A 22,049-nucleotide genomic window follows, 5' to 3' on the forward strand; every position below is an offset into this window, starting at 1 on the left:
TGTGACTTGAAAATATCTATTCGGTTTGCTTTAGATTACAGGAAAAGATGTACCTCAACACATAACATCATTCTAAGAAGCAGGCCTGCACCTACTACTACTTCAAAACTTAAGAATTCTGGCTACATAAAACCAACACCTGTTCAGAAAGCTTCCGTTGCAGGTATTCTTGCCAAAAGAAATTTAATTGGTTGTGCTGTCACGGGCTCCGGCAAAACAGTAGTCCAATTAATTAACGCTTAGTAATTTTGAAACCTGGATGTCCTGGTACTGACTTCATTCGAAGGGTTCGGTGTGAACTGGGTAAGTTGAAGTAAAAGTAATTTTGAGTGGGCACGCTGGTAATTACGACTACTAAAAGGTCCAATTGCATCTAAGGTATTCCACAAACCCTTTGTGATATTCGTTGATTAAGTCATCTAAAATTTAACACTTTTTCATGCAGGTGGCGTACTTGGTACCGGTTTTGAACATATTGCTTGAACAAGGTGTTGCTGGTGCGTCTCATTCCATGGAGCAAAAGCCAGAAGTTGTAATTGTCGCACCCACTCGTGAATTGGCCATTCAAATTCACCGGGGGGCGTGTTAATTCTCCTACAATTCGGTTTTAAAATCTGTGATTGTATATGGAGGAATTGTCACGAGCTATCAGCGGTCAAATCTTCAAGCTGGGTGTAATATTGTTGTCGCGACAGCGGTGCGATTCAACGATTTCCTCGACCGTGGAGTATTTGTCTTGCCGGGGGTCAGGTTTTAAATTTTGGACGAAACTGATCTAAATCATTTGGGGATTAAGCAATCCTGGTTTTGAACAACACCAGAAGAAGACGATCAGGAAACTCAAGTAATACCAAAAGCGCTGCTAGGAAGGGCTAAACGATATATTGCATAGATCAAATGAAAGATGGTTGCTCACGTACGCAGTGACACGAAACGGCTCGGCTTATCTTGAGCTATGACAAAGATATGATTGTAAGGTTGGAATACTCCGACGTGCGGTACTGGCATGAAGTGCATCAGGAACAGTAACGTATGCTAAACAACCTAAGCTACGCGCTCTAAGTTCCCGACATGGCATTCCTTACTAAATCGCCAATATGTTCCGGTATCTGACAGTTTTAGACCGCCAGATTGCTCTAGTAAATAGGCATCTACTAAATATATTGGCGTTATCAAATACCGGGGCGTAATGGTGGTTTCGTATTGAACAGCGGCTATAGAACTTGCCATGCCGAAATCAAGTTCTGTACAAATCGTAACCATTTTAATCGTTAAACAGTGACATCTAGCGGAGGGAAGTGAGGTAAGAGGAACGCCATCTAGTGGTCAATACCACAGAATGTAATGAATTGAGTCACATGACATTTTGACAGTAAACAAAATAAGGATTTTTAAATCACGGTATAAACCTTTTTGTTTCATCATTTGTTTAGCACCAGTAAGTAGGGAAAATTCACTTTGCATTTTGTAATTTTTTTGCCAGGGTTTTGCTGAGTGAACTTGCAGTTCTGTAAAGTTATTCGAGATAACTGCAAATGGTAGTCCCAAAACCGGAAGAATTTTGTCTGTCATCTTTACTACGTGAACTTTAAAAGGCCTTGTTATACCAAAGGGCGCCAAATGGAGAAATTGGGCTTCATCAACGATTCAAGTAGTTGACATTTACAACTAAATTGTTAATGTTTAAATTTGATTGTATTTTCTTATTCAGATTCATTGATTTTAACAGCCTGGTTGCAAACTTTTAGCCATAGCATTGCAATCAATGTATTTATAATCCAGTCTTCAACACTCACAAATGCCAATGTACACAGTTGTTTCTACGCTGAAACGTTTAATCTGACAATGATTTGGTCAATTTTTTTTTTTACTGGTTGACACTTCAATTTTTTAATGTTTGATGTAAGTACCAGTGTAGATGTATTCTCGTTAGAAGTAATCGTAATGTCCTAAATGTGCTCTTCTTTAGTGAAAATGGTATTGTACGAAGCTTATCAATTATTTTTTATTTATTCCGATTTAGCAACCACTTTTCGATACTTAAAAGCGAGGACCGAATGGCACCTACACTTGGACTGGATCGGACGGTTATTTGGTCGAATGGCTAGCGGCAATATTCAACTTTACGTAGGTTGAACTTAATTTGTCTGCTTATTTGTTGTTTGTTATTCTAAAAAACTACCCTCTTTATTCCACAGGTATTCGTTCGTGCTAATTAATCAAACTATTGCGCATATGTACGGGACGCATGAGGGTTTGTTCTATCAACTCATAAATGATGAGGTAGCGGAAAATGGTTTATGCATTGATTTTCAGTAGATAACTTATGGGCATCATGTTTTTTTATTTTTAAATTCTGTAAGGGTATCGACGGCGTGGCGAACTCTTTCTACTTAACGCTGGTTCGTGTAGCAAGGATGGACTATACCTTCCTCTCCTGACATGGGGGGATGGATTTAGCCTTGTTGTGCCATGTATCAAGGAATAAGAAGAACACTTTGAGTCCGTCTACCATTGATTCAGAATTAAACAGCCAACCCAAAGAAGTAAGCAATATTTCGCAGCAAAGAAGTCTTTTTACTTGATTTGGATTTCATATGTTCTATGTGATGAACATCATGACGAATCAAGGTGATAATCAAATTTTTTTTGCACTTAAGAAATTTTGGTTTAATTCGAGGCATTGGTACTGGACTTGGATTCTTGACGTTTTTGATTGAACAGATTTATTCAAACTAGAAGAAGCACAGACATCGTAAGTTGGCGTTAATTAAAAAAACAATACTTCAGTTTGATGGTAAGCTTGATTAGTGGATAATTCATTAGTAACTTTTTTTACATTTTGAAAGTAAGCTTGAATGTAGGAGAAAAGTAGTGTTAGATAGTAGTGAAGCTTAGTTTCGTTTCTTGAAAATTTCGCCATCAACTGCAAGAAGTTATAATGAATCTGTAGAAATGTGTTGGTTTTCTTTGTTTTTCAGCATCTGTGTTGAATTCACCCATCTGTCGTCATCGTCAATAGTAAACGTATAGTCAATCTTAACTAATAATTTAACAACTATTTTCCTGATTTTTTTTTTTTTAATACTAAGTTATTAACGGGTTTATTCCTGTTTAACATATAAAATTTTATCAAATTATTTAAGTGTTTCAAGTGGTGACTTTAATAGCGGAAAATGCCCTAAAACATTTCCCCAACATCTTTGCGTCAAATTATATGTTAGCACCAAATACTAGCATTTAACAGTTTCAAGCATCGAATAAAAATAAGTTTCAACTTTGTATCAGGAATTTCTACTGCAGACGGTCCCCCGAACCTTATTGCCACCTATTGGTACGATATTCAGTTTTCTACATTGGGTTTCAGCGATCGTCCGGGGCTAGGGTAAGGTCTGTAGCAACTTACCCTTTTAATACTTCTAATGCCATAAGGTTCACTTGTAAAAGATATCAATTTTCGTAATCCTTGCTTAATTTAATAAAAAATACATTATTCCGATGCGAAATTGAACGTTGATCACGATTATCGGCTCTGCTTTGACATTGGGCTTAACAAAATGGAGAAAAACGAAGAAAATGACCGTGGGAAAATTGCCTCCAAAACCGTCAAAAATTTTGGAATTGCTTGAAAATCAGAATATACTCAAAATTTAATGCTAGAAAATTGCTAGTTTTTTCATAAAATCAACCGTTTTGGAAATACATAGGATTAAATAACTTTGATGTGTCACGCTAGCGCTGTAACGTACTGGCGCGCCAGTAGTTTTTAAAGTCGGTGTATTTCCAAAACGGTTGATGTTATGAAAAAAATAGCAATTTTCTCGGAATCAGCATTCGATTGTGAGTAAATTCTGTCATTTTCAAGCAATTCCAACGATGGTCAATTTTTGGCGGTTTTGGAGGCAATTTTCCCACGGTCATTTTCTTCGTTTTTCTCCCTTTTGTTAATTTAAATGTCAAAACAAAGCCGATATTCGTGATCAGCGTTCAATTTCGAATCCGAATAATATATTTAAAACTAAATTAAGCAAGGATTACGAAAATTAATATCTTTTACACGTGAACCTTATGGCTTTTGAATGATTAGAAGTGAAATTTGCTACAGCCCTTACTCTAGCCCCGGATGATCGCTGAAGCCCAAAGTAGAAAACTGAATATCGTACCAATAGGTGGCAATAGTGTTCGGGGGACCGTCTGCAGTAGAAATTCCTGATACAAAGTTGCTAAATTTAAAATTGCTGAGCTCCCATGTATCAGCATTGGAATATTTGGCTCCACTCAAGGTAGTTTCACAACAATTTCCTCTTCTTACGCTACTGCCAAGACAAAATTTAATACAAGATATACCTTGGGGCCAAAAGTGATATAGATTCAATGCCAACATAGCTGATTTGATTTTGATTCACTAGTCACACTTGTTGCAGTGTTTTACATAAGAAGAAGCAATACATTACCCATGGTGTCGGGCTTATTTATTTTGTCGGGCTTATTTTCAAGCCCTAACTTCTTTAACATCGGGAGCCGTTGAGTGAAATAAAACTGGATACCTTACCAGTAGATGGCTATACTGTTTGATGGATCGTCTGACAGTATAAATTCATTGTTTACCACATGTAAGCTTGCAGCATTTTTGTTATGCTGGCATGTAATCTAAATTTTGTAATTTTAGGTGATGGCATTCGCGTTACGTTTAAGTCAAGATCTACTCTACAATGGGATAAATTTTTCGTAGAATAAGTATCTCCGAGAGCTATGTGTTGCAGTATCATGCTGATGGTAAAAGGTGTATTCAATTTTTAATAACTTTTGAATTTTCTTCTCTGTATGTGCAGTGACGTGACAGTACTGGTTGGTGGTGTTATCTAGGGATAAACCTTTCCATTTTCCCATCCAATCTGTAAGACAGCTCTGATTGTTTGCATAACTACAGCAATATTCCCTGCATAACAAAGGGAATGTTCTCATTTTCTTTAGTGAACTGTTCCCTGTTCAGTTCTTATTGCCATTTTTGGCAATCGAAGAGGCCCAAGAAGAATATTAATTTTCTACCAGACTGCCATTCTGCCAAAGATGTCTTCGTAAGCGATTCGGTATTTGATTGATGGTTTAGAGATCATGGGTTTATTAAATAAAACATCTTTAATTACAGAAAGGAAGGTTCCAAATGATAAGCCCATCAGTATCGTGAAAACGATATGGATATTTTGTTCCAACCCTCACACATGGTGTGTTCCAAGTTAAGTGCGTAGGTGAATTCTCATGGAAAATGTGATCCAAGCCTCCCATGTAACGGTATTTGTTTCATTTAAAGCGAAGCACAAAAATTGGTTCACATCTATTCTGTGGTCACATTTTACCTTGATCTTAATTTCTCTTTCATTCCAGTCTCCTTGATGACATTTTGCAGCTAACCGTAAAAGATGTCCAGCCATTATATTTCCCTGTTTAAGAATAGAAGACGAAAAGAGATGCTAAATTTTCAAAGAACGCTACTCAGACGACACGGCTAATTGCTGATTCATCCCGAACAGTAAAGAGTTTTATTCTCTTAAATTCAAGTGCATATCTGGGCTCCCTTCTTTCTGTGGCCCCGTTTCCCCTAAATTTCTAATAAGCCCGTAGGGGGGTCATGCCCCTACTGTGATCAGCAGTTAAAGGTTGTGAGTGCGCTGTCCGGAAAGGGGACGTGGGGGTCCCCCTGGCTCGATGATATCTTTTTGAGGGTCTTGGGGCTACCCACATATCCGAATAACGGTTAATCGCTCACGTGAAAACTTGTCCTTATCATCACTCTTCATCCTTTTCCGGCTTCTCTTAGCCACGCACCGGGTAATCTCCCCGGTGAGTCAACTAAGGTAGGGGGAGACTCTACTCATGTGGTAGAGTTTTCTCCTACCTTAGTTGACACAAAAAAATTTTACATCAATAAAAATTGTTTTTTTTTAATTCAAAAATCTTTTTACTTATTTTGTCTTTCTTGCACCTTATTTTATACGTCTACATGTAATCCGCATGAGGTATTTCTTCATTTATCTTTTGCTGATATGCATCATTCTGGGATTCGAACCTCAGACATTTCATATCTCAGTCGAACGCTCTACCATTGAGCCACTGTTAACCATACAGACAATAATTCCCATTTGAAAGCGTATCGACTTATCCACTACAAACAAAGGTATTAAGGAAGAAATTACATATTTGTATACGTTGTAGATGGCTCAATGGTAAAGTATTAAACTGATACGCTGGAGGTCTAGGGTTCGATCCCCAATCCAGTTCATGAAAATACTCTCATAAATAAAAACAAACTTTATTTAAAAATCTAACACATTTTTTATTGTCCCTCCATCCTCCCACAAATCCTCCACTTACATTCACATCTTACAACACAACACAATACAAGACATACATAAATAACTAACTAACAGGTTGGCTGCCACGCCACTAAATTTACATTAATTACGTCGCTATCGGAAGGATAGCGACCAAGGGGGATTTGCCCGCTGACAAGTCCGGGCTGATATGATGATGGAGACCGTTGTGGGAACGCACACCCCAGGTCTCCACCACACATCGGACAAAGGGAGTCCCTCTGGTGCGTTGCCTAATTGCCTTTCGGCGAATCTTGGGCAGTGGCAACTACTCCACCTCATGACAGATAGGCCATGAGGCAGAACAGCGCGGCCCGTCCCTATATAGCTAAAAAAAAAAAAAAAGGGGAGCAAACGGGCGTGGCAGCCAACGTGTAAATTAGTACTACACAATTACACAATAAAAAAATACAACGATACCACAAAGACCAGGCGATGACGTGGCGACCACGAGGCGACGGGCGAGGCGATGATGGCGCGACGGGCGAAGAGAAGACGTGGCGACCGGGCGAGAAGGTGACGTGGCGACGGGAAAGGCGAAGACGGGGCGACGGGCGAGGCGAAGACGGGGCGACGGGCGAGGCGACGACGGGGCGACGGCCGAAGCCAAGACGGGACGACGGCCGAAGCGAAGACGGGATGACGGGCAAGGTAATGACGGGCGTGGCGAACACGAAGAAGGCTTTGTTCTTAATCGTAAAAGTAAAGAAAAAGAACCAGTTAGTGGGAAATATAAGATTGTTGTTGTAACCAAACGTTGAAAGCAATTCGACTTACTTCTGCTGTCCGAAGACTGAAAAGACTGTAGGGCCAGCAAATAGGCAGCAGACAGCTAAGAGTTGGCAGTTCTATGGTTGAATGTTCAATTTAAATAAAAAGGCAAACTATATGAGGCAGAAGAAAAATTTAAAATACCAGTAGAAATTGTGTTGAGGTACATGTCTATGTCTGTTGGTAGGCTAGGTCGAGATTACAACTGCCGAAATGACTGTTGTTACAGCTGATACTGCAACGAAGATGAATATGGTGCACTACTCAGATCACGATTAACAGTAGACCATGAGTGGTTAAAGAGTAGAAGAATGATATTATGGTATTCCTACCCATAGGATTTGCATCTTTGGTGACATTCCTCAACAGGACGTATTCTTTACAAACGAAGTTTCATGAGCTAAACCTTAGAAGCAAAATCCGTCAATGAGATTCTTTTTTTTTTTTTTTTTTCTTTCTTAAGGTGCCTCCCGTGTGGCGTTGCCATATCGAGAGCGGGTCGTCCTAGGAGACCGAAATTGGCACCGGGAAATTGCTCGGAAAAGTGGGATGATTTTGAATTAGATTAGCAGCGTTTGTGGAGTCCTGATTTCCAGAAGAAATTTAAAACCAAGTCCCTGATCTTGAATTTGGCGAGGTTGTCACAAACTTGCGGTGGATGTAGGAGATTGGATAGGTTCAACTGAAGTTTTAACTCCGAGAGGAAGCTTTTTAGTTCCTCTCTTTCGGCAGCGAGGTGGGGACACTCAATAATTAGATGTGAGGGAGTCTCTTTCACAGGGCAGCCATAGCTGCAGTATGGGGATACAGAGGGATCAAATAACGAAACGCGGGCGTTTAAACGTAGCCGGTTCGACCGGAGTTTGTGAAGAATGCTGTTTCTGACTCTGTTAGGACCAACCAGGGTTCTGGGTGAATGGAGTTCCTAGGGTGAGAAGCAAAGAAGTCATGGTGACTCGCAAGGTATAGAGACATCAGCTTGGACCATGCTATGCGAAAAACATTTAGGGCGAGTTTAGGTGAGTCGACGAGATCGATTTTTTCGCAGTTAGGATCCGTTCTTGCGTCGTTTGCCAGACGATCCACTAATTCATTTTCTGGAATGCCTACATGGCTTGGAATCCAGTAGAGAATAACTTTGGAGCCGGCAGAAGAGCTGGTTAAGGCCCTGTTCCGAATCTTGACCACCAGTTCGTTTGAAGGGTGTAGAGCATTGATGGCGGAGATGGCACTGAGTGAGTCCGAGAAGATCCGGATTAGCTGCGCCGGGCCGTTGTCAGCGTGTTCATTGGCCTTTAGAATAGCCAACAATGCAGCTGTGAAGATGTTCGTATCACTAGAAAGTTTCCAGGCTTTTTTCACTTGAGAATTTGGGCAGTAGATGGCGCATGCTGTTGAGTTGTTTTCGAAGTCACGGGAGCCATCTGTGAAGACGCTTACCGTACTAGAACTGGCGTTGTTTTGCGTAAACAGTGCTCGAAAGAGTAGTCTGGTGAACGTTGGATTTTCAAGAGCATTGTTTTTCGAGATTGGGAGTATAAATGTAGGTATTTTCGGCATCAACCATGGAGGATTTAGCAGATTTTCGGGAAAACTAACGGAGGTAAACAGGGAAACTTTTAAAGCTAACAGTTGGAACTTGCACAACACAACACTTGGGGTACTTCTGGTGTTCCATAAGGTGAGGCTAGAGTAAGTACTTTTCGCACTATCATAAAAAGGGTTCTTTGGTTTACTTTGCAGCTTTATGAGGTAAAGGCAGGCTAACCATTCACATCTGCAATGAATGGGGTTATGCCTGTGTCCAGCCACAGATGTGCACGAGGAGTGGAGTTTGGAGCCAGAAGGATTGCACGAAGAATTGAGTTTTGGATTGTATCCAGCTTCCTGGTAAGGGGAGATCTGCCCTGAAGGATACTTAGGTAAGAATAGTCTACAATGCTTCTTACTAATGCTGTGTACAGATTGACCAGGAGTTTGGGTTTCAGGTTCAGATTCTTCCTAACCAGGATTTTGAAGAAGTTTGCTCTTCGAGAAACCTTTGTAACTAAATCTTGCAGATGTTGGTTCCAGTTGAGCTTACGGTCAAAGGTGATACCCAGGAATTTGCCATGACTGACGGCAGGGATACTCTCACTGTTAAAGGTCAGATGGAGAGGGACGTAGTTCTTAATTCTTCTGCTGAACGATATGGAGAAACACTTGGACACAGAGATTTGGAATCTCCAGGTAGCACACCATCTTTCAAATTTTCTTATTGCAGTTTCTAGCCTTTTTCGGGCTTTGCTTCTTAGGGAGTGAGTGCAGCGGGCTGAGATGTCATCCGCGAACATTTTGACGATAACGACTAAATTGTTTTTCGGGTTCCTACACAAGGGGAAGTCACGGGTCATGATAGTGAAGAGAATGGGGCTCAGTACTGAGCCTTGGGGAACTCCGACGGAGATGATTTTGGCATGTGACAGTGTACTGTCTAGTTTGACCCGAACCTTCCGCTGTAGCAGGAAGTTCAGGAGCCATTTGAGGATGTTCCCTGTAACTCGCGCTTGACTTATTTTGAAGAGCAGCCCGGGTAGCCACACCAGGTCGTAAGCTTTTTTAATGTCTAGAAAGACGCAGTGAGTTTCTTTTTTCTTGTTGAAGCCCGAGGTGACGGCATTCTCCAAATCCCATAGGTGGTCGTGTGTGGAACAGCCCTTACGAAATCCTGCTTGGCTTGAGGGGAGTATGTTGTAGTGCTCGAGGTGGCAATGAGATTCTGATAACAAAACATTAGTCCTATACCTCTCAATGAGCACTCGTATAGTTTTATGAATGCAACGTAGTAGGTTGCTAACAGTTTTTTGGTTTGTCAGCTGACATAGTTGATTAAAAGACGTGTACCATAAACACCAAGCATTCTGTGGGCTTCACTTCTAAAACACACTCAGGGATGAAAACGTACAGAAGCACCATTAGTTTTTCTTAAGTTTTCCATTGGAATATGACATATTTAACAGAAACTTTCGAACACAGCTTTCACCGTTCACACTTAGTCAGCAAGTAAATAGTGACACAGCAGCGTCATCTTGTTTTCCAATTAACAACCGAAAAATTCATCAAAATTGAAAATATTGCTTTTTTGAGACGGGAACTGCATTGATGTGAACTCTTTAAACATACTTTTAGATCGTGAATCACTCACACACAATCACATTTTTTCACTGACTTTTATTTATTTATCCAAAAACCTAGATATTTCTAGGAAAATACATGATTTGGGTTCACAGTTCAACAAGGATGCTGATTGCGCTTCACACACATCTAGAAATTTCGCAAGTTGACGTATCTCTGGATTGTTAGCTAGTCAACATCTGCATGATAATACACTTTTCTTTTTTTTTGAACAGCTGCAATGGTATTTCGGTCATAAGTTCCACGGAAAAATTTCTCCATTGAGGCAAGAACGCCAATTGTGCGTTATCTTGTGCCTATTTTCAATTAAATGGATACGCCGTCACTTTTCTGATCGGAAGAGCTCACTTTGGCCTGGAATATTGTTTTGAATGGTGTAATTAGTATACATTGCATACATTAAATTGGATCAATTACTTTTTGGCATACGTTCAATTGTGTGAGGCTGTCAAACCGTCGACAGGCGGTATCTAAAGGAGGAAATCAGCTACGAGCTTGCGGACTCTAAACAAACGCAAAACTAATAAAAAATTATAAAGATAGCCTGAAACCAAATTGTAAAGAAAATTAATTTTAGTTTCCAGCACTTCATCAATCAAACATCGTCAACGTTGGCACAGTGATTTTTCCATGTTCATTGTTTCAGGTCACCAATTTCTACTATATGATTCAAGAGGAAATGAGGTTACACGAACAGAAAATTAACCATACAATTCAACTGATAGATAAAAACACCATGATGCGTGGAAGTGAAATACACCACATCACAACTGTTAAAACTGTCAGAACATTCACCACCCATGCAAAACATTTTCTGATTCATTGATCTTCATCACCTAGCCTATACCACGAAAACCAAACACAATTAGTGCATAACGTTTTGCTGATGAAAGCTAACATATACCTGACAAATTTACTGCAGACCAGCAATTCCTGATGGACTCCCACACAACATTCCAGATAAACAAAACAGTAGTTATTCCTAAACAAACATCTTGCAATAGTGGTCAATATAATGCAGTAACTGGTAAACATAAAATCTCACATGAACAACAAATGTGAACGGAACCATTCGAAAATGAGGTAAACAATTTCAAAAATGAATTTGCACAAAAAGGATTTTAACTAAAACACTACCAGAGAACGAAGTTTTTCCTTCCACCTTTTCCTAATTTTAAAATCAATTAAAGAAACATAATTGTTAAGCAAATCTCACTGTGTACCTTTTTGTTGGTTGAATTTGGGAATGGCTTACTAGTTGGAATAAGTTTTTTTCTTTTACCCCAGATTTGCTTTCCGGGCAGCGCACTTCCAACTTTTTCTGCTGATCACAGTATCTGCATGACCCGCTGCAGAATTATCGCAAGTGAAGAGGAAATCGGGTCACAGATACAAAGGGGCACAGGTACACGTTTATTTTCTTTAAATACCATAACGAGTGAAATAAACGAATCCGAAGAGCTTCGGTAATCATTCCAACTACCATAATTTTTTTGGCACTGAGCCTCCGTCAATTTTCTTTCCCAATCCTTTATAATTAAGAATCTGCCTTTAGAAAAATAAAACAAGAATCAGTGTAAATTTCTTGTCAATTGAATTACCTAAAACTGTGGAATCCTAGAGACATAATATTCTACAAACTCTTTGAATCCCTTGAAAGCAGAAAAATTTCTGCTAAAAGGTCCACGTTAGCCAGATACAGGTCAACTGGTACTTCCTTTTCGACTGGCATTGGCAGTGATAAATAACAAGTAGGATCAAATGCAACTGAGACCTCATCAGACCCCATACAAACCAAAGCCAATTTCAATACCCAACTAAAGAGATCTACTACTACAGAATCTATCTGTATTCTACTTATGATAAAATACCCAACATTCATGTGCAGCTTCCTGAAAAATAAAATGAGTTGGAACACAAGTGAACCTTGCTAATAAAAATTTGTAGCTATTTCACCTATATTTTGTCAGTGTCCATCGATGCAAGACTTCTTCAAAATCGGATTCAGATGTTCGTCTAAGCCCACCCAGAACAACGTAGAGTAGTTCTCGCGAAGCAGGGTGCTGGTATCCGGGAAACTGCAGAGCAAATCTACCGACTTGCAACTTACCCAATTCAAATCGTTACGATGCACAAGTTAAAAACCTAGCTTTTACAAAGCAAGTAAATGGTATACCTTAAATACACTCGAAGGTAATGCATGGTCACCTTGGTAAGGTGTCCGCCAGACCACATCGTTCGTACAAGATGGCGCCGAGCATTTGCATTTCCTCCCTTGGATTTCACCTACAAAAATAAAGGTCTGCCACGTTCGGCTGCCGTGATATAACTAGCCGCTACGACGCCATGATAAATGTGGCCATCAGCAGCTCAGCTCAGCACAGCACCTGGGCCACCTAGCGACTAGCCCCCTACGAGCCTAAAGCAAATATTTTGTTTGAGAAATAAGACTTTAATTGAATAAAAAAAAAAATTTTTTTAATGGGATGGGAAGAAAAAAAATCTAGGTATTGAAATAAACCACAAAAAAAAACAACAGAAAGACAAAGAACTTAATCTAATTAATTCAATGTGCGTTGGTTCGTACGATGTTTCGTCGACTGGATCATTCGCAACAACGTGACTTTTCTAATAACTTATACATCTACTTACTAATGCCATCAACTTTCGTTTTTCAAAATACGGAATTACATGACATCACGTATTTTACCGCCTGCTCCCTCCGAGACTCTTACGGCGCTATACACCATTTTTATTAAAATCTTTTGGTTATGGGGAACTTACTGAACAATGAGTCGTGTAATTTATTGTTTCCAATCTATTTTACAAAAGCCAAGCCACTACCTGTATGCACCATCATTGACGAGAGCGGTAGGTTGTCAGGGTAGGCTGAATCTTTCCATAAGTTTACCCTGTTCCGTGAGATTTTTTCTAACTTTTGTCCTCATATAATAGATGGGGCAATCTCGGCTAAATGTGGCAAACGATTAGTATTAAGTATGTAACATGATTAGGATATCACTCAAACTATTTACTTGCAACAAAGAATCTCTTCGTTGAGACTTCCCTGGCACCGTTGACATTCTGTCCATAAACGATTAAACTTCTCTTCGAGAGCATAAAGTTGGCCAATTTCCCTCTGGTAGAACTCCGATTCTTTCGGCTTGCAAAATCTGTTTAAATTGGAACAGCAATTTTAACAAACATCGCCGAGATAGGCAGAAATTAGACTTACTTGCATACAGCACTATCGTCTGGAAGGACGGTTTTGCATCCAACACAGGTGGATTTGCGTGTGGTAAAGCTAGCCAATCCACCAATTTTTGAAGTAACAAATGAAGGCGTCCGGGTATGGTAACCATCTACAATACGGAATACAAACCGTTCAATTATGTCAAGCAAATAAAGGCGATAAGTCCGTGTTTACGTAGCAACAATGATTCCGCTTTAGATCCAAGTATGGGTTCCAAAATCCGAACAAGGGGTTTTGAAAGCTGATTTTCAAATGGTATGGGGCCGTTCAATTATGTCAAGCAAATAAAGGCGATAAGTCCGTGTTTACCGCTTTAGATCCAAGTATGGGTTCCAAAATCCGAACAAGGGGTTTTGAAAGCTGATTTTCCAAATGGTATGGGGCATCAATAGGTACGCTGTATTCCATTACAAAAATAGGGTTTTCCGTCTAAAGAAGACGTATGAAAACTTAATAGTTCATGAGAAATTTGAAATCCAAAGACGAACCTTGAGGTAAGCTGGTGTACTTTTAGCGGCTGCGATAATGACATACGGAACTCGATCCCCTAATTTTGGGGTTGTACCAGCATCTCGCTTACGCATCTTGTGAGCTAGTTCCACATGTGCCTGTTTACTGGCGTAGTCTTTATCTGTTTTAGTCAGCTCCTTTTTAATAAAAGAAAGCAAACGGATAAAATCACAGTATTCCAAAACATAGTTACGCTCTACCTTGGTAATCATCAGAAGTGAGATATCGACTTTGTTGCGCAGCAAGTCGAAAATAGATTGTTTGGCGTATTCTAGTGCTCCATCCGGATCTCTAAGAGAACATATCAAAACCTCAAACTTTGAATACTAAAACTGATGACTTTTTGTTCACCGATCAATCAAACTTTTCTGCAGACCAGCTATTGATAAGATTGGCAACGAGTTGACAATTATCACGACGAACAGTTTCTAAACCCTTACAATCCATTTTGTCAAACTTTTCAGGTTTGGTCCAATACAATCCTGGATACCTGTGAAGACAGAAACAGACAGTGCAACTGGTATCTCATCTAACAAGTCTTTATAAATCAGAACCGTAATTACCTCTTTTCGTTGATCAATAAATAGGGGTAATAGACTTTTTCGAATTCCAAATTAATGGGTTTGACAAATTTTGCCGACACAAATGCGGCAGCTTCTCGGCCTAATTCCATGGCTTCGGCCACCGTGGGTACACCGAATTTCACCATTACGGAATCTGTGTTACCATAGATTACCTGACGTGACACTAATTGAGAAAATCCTCGAGTCGCCCCGCGGTCGCGACAAGAGTATTGCACCCAGCTTGAAGATTTGACCGATGATGGCTCGTGACAGTTCCTTGATATATGACAGATTTTAAAACCGAATTGTAGGAGAATTTACACGCCCCGCGGTGAATTTGAATCGAAAATTCACGAGTGCGTGCGACAATTACAACTTCTGGCTTTTGAACCATGGCGGGGATGCACCAGAAACACCTTGTTCTAACAATATGTTCATAAACGGTACCAAGTACGCCGCCTATATGAAAAAATGTGAAATTTTAGATGACTTAATCAACGAATGTCACGAAGGGTTTCTTGAGTATCTTAAATGCAATTGGACCTTTTCGTAGTCGCAATCACAGACGTGCCCACTCAAAATTACTTTTACCTCAACTTACCCAGTTCATATCGACCCATTCGAATCAAGTTAGTACGAAGGCATCAAGGTTTCAAAATTACACAGCGTTCATTAATTGGATTACCGTTTTGCCGGAGCCCGTGACAGCACAAGTAATCAAATCTCTTTTGGCAAGAATATCTGCAACTGAAGCTTTCTGTATAGGTGTTGATTTTATGTAGCCAGCAATCTTAATGTTTTGAAGTAGTAGTAGGCGCAGGCCGGCTTCTTCGAATGATGTTATTTATCGAGGTACATCTTTTTCTGTAACCTAAAGCAAATCCAAATAGATATTTTCAAAACATAAACTACTGTTTCGAAAAATGGTTTACCTGGAGGACGACTTTATCAAAATTGTTAAAGTGTTCCCCACAGACGATCCCCTTAAACAGTTCCTTTTCATCGCATGTCACAGCTTCTGGAATGTATTGTTCACGCAGCTTTCCGTCGATTCATCAATAGATTCGGGCAGCATTTCGAGGTGTGGCCGGACTCGGCTGGAGATTCGGGCTGAGAAATAGTTAATCATGGAAACTCACCGACATCCACGACGGAATAAGTAAACGATGTTGTCCTCGTAGATATGGCATCCACTGTCATGTCATCCCCGTCGGATTTGCCGTCCCCTTTCTTGCACTTTGGTAACATGAAGCAAATGGTTGCTAGTCCCTATAGAAGGAAATAAACAATACATCTAATTATTTGTTAATAGTCATTTTTGCATAAAACTTAACACTGTAATTTGGACAGAGAAGACGACGACAGCCGTCATTTGGAAACCAATGTGGTCCACTAAAATGCCAGTCCCAGCGCGTGAAACAAAACGCCCAGCACCACTAAGAGACGACCATATACCGGCAACAAGCCCGTGAGTACTGGGATTATCCGGATAACCAGCATGTCTATTATCAAAACGAAAAAAAAAAAAAAAATGAATACTGGTACAGTAAATTGATTTTTTTAAATGTGGCTTACATAGCTTCTCTCATGGCATCAACGACCCCCGAAACTTGTTGCCCTGCAAACGCAACTCCACTTTGTGCCAATGCGATACCGACAACAGCTAGATTTCTAAAATAAAATCAAATAATGATACTAGTTAAACGGTTTGAATTTGAGAATTGAAATCAAAAGTACCGATCAATAGGAACGAAGGGAAAACGCCCCAGCAAAAATATGGACAAGGCTCCGATCATGGTACTGGAAAAAAGGCAGAGCTTCACAGGTCCTCGGCGATCGCACAAGTATCCCCAAATAGGGCTGGCTATACTGTTGGCACCGTCTTTCAGTCCGAAAAAGATACCCACGTAAAATGGTGTCAAGTCAAACTGCAAACAAAACATAAAATGATTCTAAAGAAATTAATAATAACGCCAAGACGGAAAACATACCGTACGCAACACTTGCGGTTCAAAGTTGATCGAGAGGAACCCGTTCGACATGTCGATACGATGAACGTGAAGAACGGGATCCAAATGGATGGAATACACAAAATAGCCAATGGCGATTGAGTTTTAGTTTATCCCTCGTCATACTGTGACACTAAAATGTTGAGAAACGAGATGAGAAGGCTGGTGACGTACAATATTTTGAACTAACTTACCGTCATAATCGGCGAGAAAGGGTAATGCAATAAAGGCCATAATAGTTTGAATTCCTCCCATGAGGATAAAGGTAGTCTTAAAACCACCTACTTCATGCAATGCACCACCGACTATAGGACTAGCAAACTGGGCAATGTTCATCATGGTTCTTGTAAGATTCTAAAATTAGAACAATGGTAGAAATTGAACAGCGAACGCTAAACCTGCATTAGTGAATCTTACAAAGATTTTGGCAACGGAATTGGGAAACTCCACAGCAGTGTACGTAAACGTCGCCGTAATTGTTCCAGCGTTTCCGGCAGCGTGAATGACGCGGATCAATATAGATATTACGACGAATGAACCCCCGGGAGGGAAATACTCTAAAAAGCTTTTAAAGTTTACTGATTAAAACCCAGCTTTTGCGTTTTTTTTTTGTGTAATTTACTACTCACCCCGATAATAAGCAGCAAATACCTCCAATGAAAACTCCAGAAACAAAGGTGAACCGAACGCCACTAACTTTTAGCTGAAAGAAAGATGAAGATGCAAATTACGTTTATGGAACAAATTTGGGGTAATATTTACGTTTTTCCAATAAAAGGAGTGTGACAAGAAACGATGTCAGGCAGTTGGTACCAATAATAAATCCATAAATGGATACTGTGGCACCCTTATCTTCAGCCTAGAGATTAAAGCAAACATTTAGATTTCACATTACATATGATCTTATTTCACAGATACTTACAATTTAGGGAAAGAACGGGGGGGAAAGGCAAATGATGATGTGAGAGTTGCTAATGAGAGAACAACCAATAGAAGCCATTGTCTGGGTGTCAGTTTTTTCTTCTCTGTTTTATCAACCTCTCCAAAACGCCTATATTTTTTCTTCTTAAGCCCTCCACAACCTCCATTACAACTGTCAGATGATGCTGTTGACAGGCATCTATCTTTTTTCACAGTATCCTCCTTTGTGCTCAACTCCTTTTCGTTCGAGTAATAAGTGTTGATTCAATCTTTTCAGTCGTTTTTGCACCTGATCATGCCAAAGCGGTGATGTTTCAGCCATCGAAACTGACCTATTCTTTTGCTGTCTTTCTGGATAGGGTGGGTATGGCAAACATGGCTTAGCCAAGGTTGTGAACGATCCAACATACCCATTCTTCAAACAGCTTGTGGTATCTTACTTCTCCTTAGCTATAAATAAAAATAGCAATAGTAGTCAAATTTCTTTGGCATGCTAAAGAGCAAGACTCAAGCACATAACAACGTAGGTCTGCGTCGAGGTGCAAACGAAAAACACGAGTTGGCTAAGGCGGGACGGTATATCGTGGAAATGATAGCGGAAACAGTAATAACCACCAGGGTATATGTCCTATAGACGGCATGCATGTGAATTCAGAAGATTCCAAAACTGAGATAGTTTTTCACGAAATAAAAATACTTTTTAGAGTTTTTTACAGTTATTTGTGTTGAACATTACGGGAAAAATTCTAATTCATTTAATTTCCTTCACACAATTCAAATTACCTTATCTTATTAACATTTGAAAAAACATCAGAGTTTGAGCAGTGATGGGTTCTGTCTTCCGTCGAAAAATGCCATAAAGCGAGACAGCGAGCGGTGTTTTTCAAGCACCCGAAGTAAATCGAAATATTCAAAATGGTTCCCTCATTTATGAATATCTTCACGTTCGTCACAGCATTAACAGGATCTTCCAGCAGAGAAGAACAACCTGAACAGTTGACACCAGAAAACAGGAGCGACTTGTTACAGGAATGTAACACGACGCATCCTTTACCCCAGAATACTTCATCTAGTACTGATTGCCAAGCAGAGAAACCAGATGGAACTGCAAAGGGCGCCCAACAGTCGAAGCAATCACGATTCTTCGAGCGAATGAAACAGAAATTCGTCAAACCGGGATTTTTGAGAGAAGATAATACCATCAAGATCAAGTCTGTGCAGGTATGTCTGAACAAGCATAAAGTGGATATGGTGATTGACAAAGGCTGTGACGAGTCAATCATCAGTCTACAACAATGGCAACAAATAGGCGAGCCCAACTTAACGCCTTTTACGAAGTACAATTTGGTCAAGTCTAAGCGTACAGGGAAGTTCAAAGAGCACGTAAAATGGGAAGAGGTCGTTGGATTTTTCTACACCCACGTTGTATTACAAGACAAAACAACTGAAATCCCAATTTACGTGTGTGCAGGATATAAGGCTATGCCCAACTTCCTCGGTTGCAGACTCTTCCACGACCTCCATTTACATCAACAAAATGCGCATTTGATCAAAATAACACGCACAACAGGAAAGGAAACGCCTCCCGAAACCCCGACAACAAAATCGGATGCCGAACCTAATACTACACTAAACTTGACCGGTGCTATGATCAATTACTTGACGTTACTGATCGATATAGCAAAAGACAAGAATAAGAAAAATCGCGAAAAGTATGAAAAGTACATGTCACAGACCATAATGGCCATAATGGTAGCGTTCGAGATAAAAAGGGCCGCCTCCGGGAACAAATCTGAACCGCTTGTCATTGAATGCAACAGCATCGACAAGCTCAGGAAGACTTTTTCTAAGCTGGAAAAACTCTACGAAAATGACAAAAGGAGGTCCCGCGAAGTTATACGTGATGCAGAAGACGCGCTGGATGATCATAAAACAAAACTTGCGTCTGCATCATCGGAAGTAGAACGCGCGAAACTAACCGAACTTCTCCGGCGAAGAGAAAAAGCCCTGCAAGTGATTGTCGAAAACGAAAATATCGATTTTGAGAAGAAGATGGCAGAAGTGGCTTTCGCCAAAGAAATGTTTCCGGAGCCAAAGGCAGAAAAAAAGGGGAAGAAATTCTTCAAAAGACTCAAAACGATGTTTGGACATCGTTCTTCTAACGACCAAATGAAAGCAGAGGAAAGAAGGTCTAACAATGAATATGTTTTGATGCTTAGATAATTCTGTGTGCTTTGGCTTTGTTTAAATTCGTAACGTTTGAAGGAAGGGGCAAAATTGAGTGAAGAGAGACGACAATGGCATAATTGGTTAAGAAATAACTATGCTGTTAAAGCGGAAAATTTTTTAATCGTTATGGCCATTGTCACCTCTCTCCCTCCCCCAATTTCATTCATTCATTCTCCCAATACCTTAATTTAAATGGGACGTGATTTGAACAAAGTCCACAGATTTTCTAAGCATGCTTACATTTTCATAGTTATACCTCTCCAGCTTCTCTTTTCTTTCGATTTCTTTCACGAATTCTATGCTTGGTTACTACAGATTGCTTGTACTGTCGGCAATAATTTGGATCTTAAAAATAAAGATGTTAAAAAAAAAAAATGCTCCAACGAATTCTAGTGTTTTAATACTTAGACAAGAGCTTCGATGGTCCTACCACGAAGGGCTACCAGTTAAAACAATGTGGCTTATGAAACACGATTTCAATTAGTTTTTTGGGAATAGCCTAAACAAAGAAAAATAATTGAATTATTTTTACAACTTCTCATTGCATTGACCTGGTGATCGTACCGTCATTCACGCTTCCTTCTTGCGCAAGAAAAAAAAAATTTAAGCGGCTTCCGATTTTTATACATTCACGCGTGATTGCATTGGTTTAGAGTATTCTACCTGTGACTATACTAGATCAGTCAATAGGTACGTACAAGTTTTTAAAAATTGCAGAGGAAAACAACTCAATCGCACTAATAATTTTACAGTTAGTCATCGAATTCTCAGTTCCCCATATTTAATTTCACGAAATTCCGTTATCGTTACCAATCTCTATGTTTATACTTTGCTTGTTCTTCCTACTTCAAAGGCTTCTTCCTTTTTCCCACTTGAAAAGCCCTCGGAAAAGAAAATGGGAACAAGAAAAGTGATTTGGAACGATGGAACACGTCACGCCATAACGGTTGATGGCGTTATCATTGCAAAAAGGGGAAAAAAATGTCTACTTCAAACTGGAAATTTATCAATTTTTGTATCCTTATTCCGCTAGTAGATCAAAAGACTCGCGTGCGTCCTTCATTCAACGGTCAGAACGGTTCGCTTCTTTAAGTAACATTTTTTAGTCAATGACTAGCATAAAGCGTGTGGGTGGACGCACTGACGAGCAAGACCATCTTTCGGTCGAATCGATAATATTTGAATGTGATCACCACAGCTGTTAAAAGCCTATTCATCCATTCCCGTACCATTCGCCACAACACCACATAAAATGTAATGCATTTTTAAAATTCAATTTGGCTTAAGCTCAATTAAATTTAAACAAGATTTTGTCGCATGAATCGATTTTTCTCTTGTTCTGCTCGAATATCAAAAATTGGCTGAAAAAACGAAGCCAAAACGCTTTCCTGAAAATTATCGATTGGATTAAAAGCAGATCGTGCGACAGAGTATGGATTAGCCGGATATGATTTTCATAAAAATAGTTAAAGCCAGCCGGAAGAGACACGGAAAATATCGGGTATTGTTACAGATGTGGCAAGTGGTAGGGTGCTAGATGAGATTCTCAAGTTTCTAAATTCAATTATCTAGTCTACACGATGGGCCTAATCTGTTCAGCCAGAGAACCCGGCATATGTTTCAGCGCGCATGCGGCGAATAATGGCACAGTCTCGCGGTAATGGGATCGACACTGATTTGCACGTGACGGACTCGGCTGGAGATTCGGGCTGAGAAATAGTTAATCGTGGAAACTCACCGACATCCACGATATCCACGAATAAGTAAACGATGTTGTCCTCGTAGATATGGCATCCACTGTCGTGTCATCCCCGTCGGATTTGCCGTCACCTTTCTTGCACTTTGGTAACATGAAGCACATGGTTGCTAAACCCTATAGAAGGAAAGAAATAATGCATCTTATTATTTACTTGTTAATAGTCATTTATTTATGGTCAAAACTTACCACTGTAATTTGAACAGAGAACACGACGGCAGCCGTCATTTGGAAACCAATGTGGTCCACTAAAATGCCAGTCCCAGCGCGTGAAACAAAACGCCCAGCAGAGACGACCAAATACCAGCAACAAGCCCGTGAGTATTGGGATTATCCGGATAACCAGCATGTCTATTATCAAAATGCAAAAAAGAAATGAATACTGGCACAGCAAATTGAATTTTTTAAATGTGGCTTACACAGCTTCTCTCATGGCATCAACGACCCCCGAAACTTGTTGCCCTGCAAACGCAACTCCACTTAGTGCCAATG

The 22,049-nt window shown here is 40.0% G+C and overlaps 3 long non-coding RNA genes and 1 pseudogene across 8 annotated transcripts; 1 reads left to right on the forward strand and 3 right to left on the reverse strand.

Moving 5' to 3' along the window:
* Positions 1 to 1,489: 1,489 nt before the first annotated feature.
* On the forward strand, positions 1,490 to 3,008 carry LOC130697786 (uncharacterized). 2 transcript variants are annotated; one of them, XR_009003027.2, is made up of 5 exons: positions 1,490 to 1,651; positions 1,712 to 1,902; positions 2,024 to 2,131; positions 2,199 to 2,283; positions 2,364 to 3,008. It is a non-coding gene; the product is annotated as an uncharacterized LOC130697786 (long non-coding RNA). The 2 variants fall into 2 exon arrangements; XR_009003026.2 differs by having other exon boundaries at positions 2,024 to 2,127.
* Positions 3,009 to 10,332: 7,324 nt separating this feature from the next.
* LOC130697785 (uncharacterized) lies at positions 10,333 to 10,930 on the reverse strand. The gene is made up of 2 exons (XR_009003025.2): positions 10,734 to 10,930; positions 10,333 to 10,670 (listed from the first exon to the last, which is right to left on the reverse strand). It is a non-coding gene; the product is annotated as an uncharacterized LOC130697785 (long non-coding RNA).
* A 6-nt stretch (positions 10,931 to 10,936) lies between these two features.
* Positions 10,937 to 13,280, reverse strand: LOC130697781 (uncharacterized). 5 transcript variants are annotated; one of them, XR_009421271.1, is made up of 7 exons: positions 13,161 to 13,280; positions 12,493 to 12,703; positions 12,273 to 12,421; positions 11,747 to 12,208; positions 11,540 to 11,665; positions 11,221 to 11,484; positions 10,937 to 11,157 (listed from the first exon to the last, which is right to left on the reverse strand). It is a non-coding gene; the product is annotated as an uncharacterized LOC130697781 (long non-coding RNA). The 5 variants fall into 5 exon arrangements; XR_009421274.1 differs by having other exon boundaries at positions 11,540 to 11,845; positions 11,918 to 12,208; positions 12,493 to 12,735; XR_009421273.1 differs by having other exon boundaries at positions 11,540 to 11,861; positions 11,918 to 12,208; positions 12,493 to 12,735.
* A 783-nt stretch (positions 13,281 to 14,063) lies between these two features.
* Positions 14,064 to 14,959, reverse strand: LOC130697770 (DNA polymerase delta catalytic subunit-like; annotated as a pseudogene).
* Positions 14,960 to 22,049: the final 7,090 nt, after the last annotated feature.

The sequence above is a fragment of the Daphnia carinata genome, chromosome 6, assembly GCF_022539665.2.
Source record: "Daphnia carinata strain CSIRO-1 chromosome 6, CSIRO_AGI_Dcar_HiC_V3, whole genome shotgun sequence".
Taxonomy (NCBI): domain Eukaryota; kingdom Metazoa; phylum Arthropoda; class Branchiopoda; order Diplostraca; family Daphniidae; genus Daphnia; species Daphnia carinata.